The 8,142-nt window shown below is 39.8% G+C and overlaps 1 protein-coding gene and 1 long non-coding RNA gene across 2 annotated transcripts in view; one reads left to right on the forward strand and one right to left on the reverse strand.

Moving 5' to 3' along the window:
- The window catches only part of LOC106952953 (protein FAM19A5-like), a 176,389-nt gene that overhangs the window by 28,985 nt on the left and 139,262 nt on the right, over window positions 1–8,142 (forward strand). The window lies entirely within an intron of this gene.
- The window catches only part of LOC106952956 (uncharacterized), a 15,704-nt gene continuing 8,332 nt past the window's right edge, over window positions 771–8,142 (reverse strand). Inside the window, exons 2-3 of the long non-coding RNA XR_001426079.1 lie at window positions 6,729–6,735; window positions 771–780 (exon numbers count right to left, since the gene is read on the reverse strand). This is a non-coding gene — a long non-coding RNA (uncharacterized LOC106952956). The remainder of the gene's footprint in view (window positions 781–6,728; window positions 6,736–8,142) is intronic.

An 8,142-nucleotide genomic window follows, 5' to 3' on the forward strand; every position in this document is an offset into this window, starting at 1 on the left:
GCGTTTATATTTTTATTCTTCAAACTAAAATTCTGTGGATTACTTTTTTTCTCTTTTTTTTGCAAATGTTCAAGAAATATTGAATTCGCAATAACAATGTAAACATACAAGCTTGGAATTGCTTATTTGAGGAAAGGGGCTGCACTGTAATCTAGAGTCATCATTATTCTGGAAGGTTAAACTCCAGAAACATCTTGTATTTACCTCCATCTTTCTTCCTTCCAAATCTGACCAGTTTTCTTTCTCCTTCTTTAGAAAAGCATCATGTCCGGTTTAAATTGGACATGGAAAACCAAAAAGTTTGATGTGTGTGTGCAAAGCTGTGTTTCTACCTACCTGATGCTGATTTTATCTCTCCGAAGAGTTTCGTTTTTATTTATTTCTTAACAAACAGTTGATAACGTTCGTCTCCTAGATTAAGTCGAGGACTAGGTACAATGTGGGGTGAAAGATGCAAAGCAGGACTAAGGCTAAGAAGAAATTAGAAAAAGATTCATTTTCTGCGTTTTGCCTTGAGTGTTCTCATATGCTTTGCATATTTATGACGGCAAGGGGACAGATTGAAAATGGGAGACTGGATTTATAGTACATCCCAATTGACCCCTGTGGTGATAAAATTGTAATAATCTGGAAGAGACCTCATTTAAGTCAGAAAATTCACATCATCTCCCCTTTTTTTCCCAGTATATTTGATTCTGGTAACTGTTGCCTTTGTATTTACCATATTAAAAAAAAAAAAAAAAAAAAAATTTTTTTTTGGCCCAAAAACGTTCAGCTTCTCTCCTCACAGCGACTCCAGCTCCAAGCCTTTACGTGACATTACTGGGTCATACTATAAATATACACCGCAGGGGGCTTGATCGCCTCATTGCTTTCTTCTATTTAAATATTACAGTAATTCCCAACTATGCTTTCTTTGTTAAGGTGTTGGAAATTGTTCTCAGTAATTGTTCTCAGGGCTTCTTCCAGTGTCACTGCTAGTGTCAAACTGGGATGAGACAAACGGTGTGGAATATTAGCACATGCACACAAATATATTGATATTTGTGTGCATAAATGTAAAGTTTGCTGGATTATTCTTCTTTAATGCGAGTGCTGCATTTATGTTGCTGGGGTGGTTTTTTGCTAAACGTTTGGTCAAAAACTGTTACTCTGTTAGTTGGGGTGAAGAAAATCCTTGTAGTTTTTTGCAGATCACCATCATGATTGCCATTAAGCCTGCTGGCTTTGACTGAAGCTAACATTAGCTTTTCACCTGCTACATCCTTTGTGGTTAAGCTAACATTGAATCTTTCATCATGGAACTGGTCATAAAATTAACATCAGAAAGGCATGTTGTCATAAAATCTCCAACCCGCAGGGTTACATCTTTAACCCTTTCTAAATGCTAGCTAGCTGCTTTAGCTAAGTATTAGCATTTAGTTGTAGCATTCCAAAATGGTCGGAAGGAATTTGGCATTCTTTTACGAACTGCAATTTTTAACTAAGTGGCAACGACTGACATTGACTTTATATGTCCCTTCAATCTTTTAGTTCACATTAGAAAGTTTGTTTCGTTAAACTGACGAAACAAACTTTCATTTGTTTCCTTTGTCATCCATTAAACAGCTGTACAGATGTAAGAGCTGAGTTATTAGCTTTTAAATAAAAATGTTGAAATGTCTTGAGATTTTACCAGCTTACTTTTTCTTTTTCTTTATCAACAGAAGTTTGCTTTATTTGAAGAATTATTATTTTTTTGTTTAATTGAAAGGAAAATAAGAAAAATGTTTGAATCCAAAGATATGACAAATAATATGTTGCTAATCTTAACCCTGGTGGCCCTGATATCTGACATTAACCATTATAGCCAATTTTTTGGGGTTAAAACTAGACCTTGATGGTGAGTCAAACCTAACCCTGTCATGTTAAACCATTCCACCACTTCATAAATCCATATTAACCCAGTCGAATCGGTCTGAATTACATTAGGTTGGTACAACTTAATATAATATCATGGTTAGCAAAAGAGAGAGAAGTTATTACATCGTCATCATTATAAACTCTTCATCCTCGCCAGAATTCTTTTAAAACTAAATCCCTAAGCAGAAATCTGTCAAACAAATCCTCAAGGAGGGTAAAGTGCATTGAAGAGCTTTTTTTTCCTGGCACAGATCAATTTTCTTTGTGATCAGTCGAGCTTAATGAACTTGAACGCGTTTCAAAACATTTTAAAGGTGTTCTCTTTTCCTCTCAGTCCTGAATCAGCGGCCTCGCTTCCCCCACCCCCCTCACCTTGCGTTGACTACACTGAGGAGTTTGAAGTGGGCCACTCATTTTCTGAGCGCAGCCAGAGGTCACCATGTTGAATATTGTAGCTAAAATTGTATCATTGCATCAGACACAAGACTTAACATTTCCCATTCTTTGATTTCATACTTGTAAAGTCAGTGTTTTTTGTTCTTTGTCGTCTTCGTCTTTCTGTTTACAACATTCGGATCTCCATATCAAAGCCTTCTAAAATGTTAACCCCTCTATAATTCAGATTCGTTATTCAACGAACGGGCTCTGAAGCGTGGATCGCAGCTCGGACGAAGATTTTAACCTGCATGGGTGGTGGCGGTTTGTGCAAATGCCAGGCTCTGGTTTCAGCCTCTGGTTGTGCCAAGGCAGCCCCCGAACACACAAACAGGATTTCCCCACCTTGGCGGCCATGCTGGCACAGCAGGCTCTTGCGGCCCTTTGAAGTGAAAGGCCCCCTCCGGGTCCCCAGAGAGAGGCTTGGGATCTGATCCCTGGGTTCATGCGCACGGTTGCCAGAATCGAAATGTGCACATATTCACGTTCACGCTTTCACAATCTGCTCCTGCTCAATCACACACACACACACACACACACGCGCACACACACACACACACACACAGGGGGGGAAAAAAATTTAAATATGATCTTCCATCATGTTGGACAAATGCGCCCACCGACCATATACTTACATCTCTGTACCCTGTGCTGATAAAGGGCAAACAGGAAGCACCAAGAGTGCACCTGGCTCTGTGTTGATAAAGGAGCAGGTCGCAGCTCTCAGCATGCATCCAGGGATGGGCCAAGAAAAGAAGGATGAGGCTGACTGACAGATGGAGCAGAGGCAGAAACTAGAATAGCAAGAGAGGAAAATCTATATTCTCGTTTGGACTAAAAGGAATTAAAACAACAAAATCGGTCATTTTATGCAAAAGCACAATAACAAATATGATATTTTGTACCGTAAGTCAACAGATAGATTTCAGTCTTTGCCTTAGAGTCAATTTCATAAGATGTCTTTACTCTACCATCACTTTCCTACACACTTGTTACTGTAGCATTTTACACAAAATTTAAGCCAAACTGCCACATAACAAAACGTTTTGTACAGACAAAACACATATACACCACTGCTACCCACAGTGGTTTGTGACCCCACAAACTTAATATCATGCTACACTATGCAGATGCTCTGTAGGTTCTGATGAGAATCCATTTACTTTGACAAGCTGAATGTTTGCAGAGGCTCCAACTGACAGCAGCTCAACCTATTTTCTGATTACTTCGGCAAGTAAATACTCATCAACTGAGAGATGCCTACAAACTCTGTATGGAGAACTGAATTTTCAGCCCATGAAAGGAAGTTGATTATAAGGTATGAGAAAAGGGGAAAACATAAACGACACAGCGGCAAAGAATTTACCAATCACACAAATAAGGAAGCACATTAGTTGGAATCACATTGATTAGGTTTACGACAGTTAAATGGAAACAATAAAGTTTTAGAGTCAGAAATCAGAAGCGGATCAGTGATGAAAGACTTTCAACCCCATACTGAGTTTTAACTGAGACTCTTTTCCTCGAGCCTCCTTCACATCCAGCTACCTCCCCTTGTTGTCTTGGTGCTAGCTACGGTACATTTTGGGAGTTTCTTATTTTCAATTTGCTTTCATTCTACTCGCTATATTAGCTGAAGGGAATCTGAAGCAAATGCACCGTGGAGACTGTCTGCAAACCACATGAGAAAAACGGGCATGAAGGAATCTAAGTAAGCAGCAGCAAAAGTTTTATTTTTATAAAGCAAATGTTTTTCTTCTCATATTATATGATCAGATTGTGTTCCAGTGACAAGTACTTTTCTACATGGCTCTCGCGTACCTTTTATTAGCTTCATTGCAGCTCAACCAGCTGCCTGTAAATGTGTGGGTCAAAAACTGATAACCTTGAGAGTATAAAAAAAATAATAAATGTGAGGTTTCATGTGGACTCTTGTTCTGCTGGCAGTAGGTCCGTCTGCTCTTGTTGGCCATAAGTGGGGCCTCTGGTTTGATCCAATGCATCCGAGTTTCTCAGTAGGATTTGTATCTGAGGAGTTCTGATATATCTCTGACCTGAACTTCCTGTAGTTTTCCTGGAGCAACTTATTGCATGTTTGCTTTTTTATATTTTGCCTTTTAATGTACCTGTCTTAAAAAAATAGAATACATCGCAAGAAATGTTGACCGGGCCAACCCAGGAATGATCAATTTATTTAACTCAAGAGTCAGTAGATCACAGAAACTTTTTACTTTTATTGTGACATATGTAAACAATAAAAAAAACTGCATTAATAAAGTATCTACACCATAATGTACAAACATTCTTTGAGGATAAAACCTTATCCTCTTGCATAAGGACCCTATCAGCAAAGGTCAAACTTGTCAATCAGAATTTGTGATCCATAGACGTAGGCGAAAGGTAATCATAGTCTGCCACTGGAGTAGAAGAAGACAGCACTGGACTTGATGGATGTCCAAAAGAAGGTGAATTGCTTGGCTAATAATCGAGTGAATTTCAGCTTGATCTACAATTCTTACCTCCGTTTTACTGAAATTTGAAAAACCATTTCAATAACCTCTTAGTCTGGTACAAAATTGTATTCAGTGTTGATGTCATCAGCATAAAATGGTAACAGATGTCATTAGAAGACCAAATTGTATCATGAAAATGAAAGATCACCTTTGCTTTTGTGGAAAGCGAGCGGGGCATATTGTTCGGAATCCGAGTTATCTTGAGGTAGGCAGGAGTCCTTTGAAAGAAGCCAAAGTTTCACACGTGTTCCTTCCCATCAGCAATGAAAGAGATTCCACCTCTATCGCGTCTTGCTTGTGCAGCTGTCAAGAAACTTTCCTTTTAACTTTGCCCCGTTGTCATGCGGCGGCATAGATCAGAGAGTTGGCAACCGCAGACTGGAAAGGCGTATGCAAACCAAGCTCAGATTCAATCTGTTACATTAGCTTGATGTACAAACCCTACATCGGCATCCATAAGAGGAGTTGTCTCAATCTATGTACGATCCTGTGTGCGATCGGCTTTCTTTGATGCTTCCAGCCACAGGTCTTTAAACCACCCACCAGGCCCCCTGTCCACCCTAAAACACACCTCTGCGGCGGTGTTGTCTGACAGCTGCATAAGGCACATCTATGAGTTGTGAAGGGTGATGTGAAAAGAACACGGTAAAGTACAATCCCCAGTGGCGCTGCGGTGCTGTGTAATAGAGTCTCTTATGTGCAGTCACTCAGTCAGACATTCTGCCCATGAGGTAATTTATGATCCAGGGTGCAAGGTGTGAATCCGCATGCATCCTTCCCAGCTTTTCTGTCTGTCTGAGCAAATGTCTCGAAAAGTCTTCAAAGCGCTGATGAATTACCAATGAAGCAGCCTGGGGATCGCATCTCTTTCAACCGGCCTCTTCCTCGTAGTCGAAGCCTAAAATCTAAAGCTTGTAATATCAAGGATTAAAACTGGGATTACAGTTTAGAAGCAACATTGAGTTGCTTTCAATGTTGGGATTGTGTTAGGGATCAGGTTGCCAGAGAATTTAAGCTAATTAAGACTTTCAGCCGAGTTTAAAGTTGTATAGGAACAGTTTTTCGGTGACATTGAGACAATCGCACATCTCGTCTTTCAGCTATGCGAAGTACATAAACCTTTGCAGAATGCTCCCAGTAACAACACTCACACCGCCGCTGCCAAGAGTAGCATTAAACACACTGATCCGTGCCCATACCAATCTGCTCTAACTCAAATTTATGAAAAGGACCGCCAATGCTCAACACTATGTCACTTAGTGTTGAAACACAATGTGTCAAAATTACTGCTGCCATCATTACAATAGTAAAAACTCTAGTAAATTACGAATTGTTGAACAAAGGTATTGATTTATCTTAATGAGGTTTGATGAAAGTACCTAGAACTGAAAGCAGGAACACGTTACAGATCACTGTCTTGACTTTTTTGGTACTGTAGAATCTTTGATGAATTACGTTGTATTTTAGTTTTTTTTTTCTTTTATTTGTGGTTACTGGCATTTTAGAGAACATATTTAGTTGTCTTTATGAAATAGATCTATATTAGTTTTTATTGGTTGTGGCAACCCAGGCTTGAAATCAGTAGTGTTTGCAAACACTACATTAATCATTGCGAAATGTTAGCCATCAGTGTTTAATATCAATGTTTAATATCTTTAACTATTTGCATCTTAAAGAAAACTTATACAATTCCCTACTGCAGGTTTAGACGTTTCAAAACTACAGCCTGTGTTACGAAGCGTACACCAGATTCTGTGGACAATATAAAATCCCCAAATGTTTAAGAGATGTTCTCCACACTGCCAGAACCACAATCTGACAAAGTTAATAATGTAATTTTTAGAAGAATAACTTGAGGCATACTACAGCAGTCACCACATTCACCCTTCTTATCAGTTTTTGTTCGTTTTTTTTTCACCTTTTTTTAACCCTGTGAAAGAGCTTGCTGCTGAACAAGTTCCAGAGTATGAAGTCAGCACAAGCTGCCTGCATGCATGTGTGTGTGTGCATCAGTGTGTGTGTGTGTGTGTGTGCATGGCAGCCGAGCAGCCATTCGGGCATCATGCGGCCGACTGTATCAAACAACAACCGTGCGTGCCAGCCACACTTCCGTTCCACTCACCGAGGGGAGGCAGGGTGAAAACGCCACGCTAAAGAGAAGGGGTGAACACGAGGTAAACACAGGGGTTGCTAAGGCAACGATGGGGTTTTGCGATACCGATGGGGGACGGGTGGATGGCCGAGTGGCCAGAAAAGTCTGCCAGGCACCCAACTTCCCCTGCACAGATGGAGCACCCCCCCTCCGCCTCCTCCTCCTCTTTTTTCCATCTCCTCCTTTCTGACTCTGCTCCGGACCGACTGAGCAGCCTGCAGACTGTGAAAGATGCGTGTGCGAGGAATTTTCGGGTGTGAGGCCACATCCGAACAACAGATTATTAGTCTGAAGGGTTTCATTGTGTTCCCGGGAGTGTCTCCGAAGGGATTTCGCCAAGACGGACGGGAGTATTTGTTTTTACTATACTGTACGACGTGAGCTGGTTGAAAGGCCTTCAGAAAGCGACAAAAAAAGAAAAACACATTTTTATGAAATTCTTTTATGCTTATGGGCCTTGAATCAATCAATAAATAACAAAAATGTTTTAAAAAACATAAAAAATTCAAATGTGCTTTTGCAAGCAGAATACTGTTGGGGGAATAAATATGTAAATGCTCTGTGCTGCTGTGAAACCTTGCCGTCACCCTCGGAGCAGTTTGGGCCTACTTTGAATGCAAACACATGAGTGATCAGAGACGGAGCTTTGCATGATAACGCTCTTCTCCAGAAAGCTTTTATGACGTGCACTCTATTTTCTTCCCCTCTCTTCTTTCTCTAATCACGTCAACCTTCCGACTTGAGTTTACTTTCCTCACACATGCAGTAAAGTTGGCTTTCTTGTATTTGTTTATTTTGTGGCCTGTATTACTGTCGGTATTCATCTAAACTACACACTCCTCTGTACATATTTGCCAGTTACAAATCCCAAATTGAGGCAGATTTTTTTGTGATGTTTGAAGCTTTGACCGTCTTATGCTGACTGTAGATCCTTCTGATTCCACTTTAAGATCCGTGGAATGAGACGACACAGGAACCAAATTGGCTAAAAACATAAAATGTGGATTTACTTTCAGTTTTTCTTTGCATTATTTACATAAACTTTTTTTTTTTTTTTTTTTTTTTTTTTTTAAAAATTTTTCATCAATTTTTTTTTTTTTTATTTTCCCTAAATTCCGGGGCATTTTGTTTTTTGGGGAA

Source organism: Poecilia latipinna, unplaced genomic scaffold (genome assembly GCF_001443285.1).
Source record: "Poecilia latipinna isolate Pla-1442-1.1 unplaced genomic scaffold, P_latipinna-1.0 Scaffold550, whole genome shotgun sequence".
Taxonomy (NCBI): domain Eukaryota; kingdom Metazoa; phylum Chordata; class Actinopteri; order Cyprinodontiformes; family Poeciliidae; genus Poecilia; species Poecilia latipinna.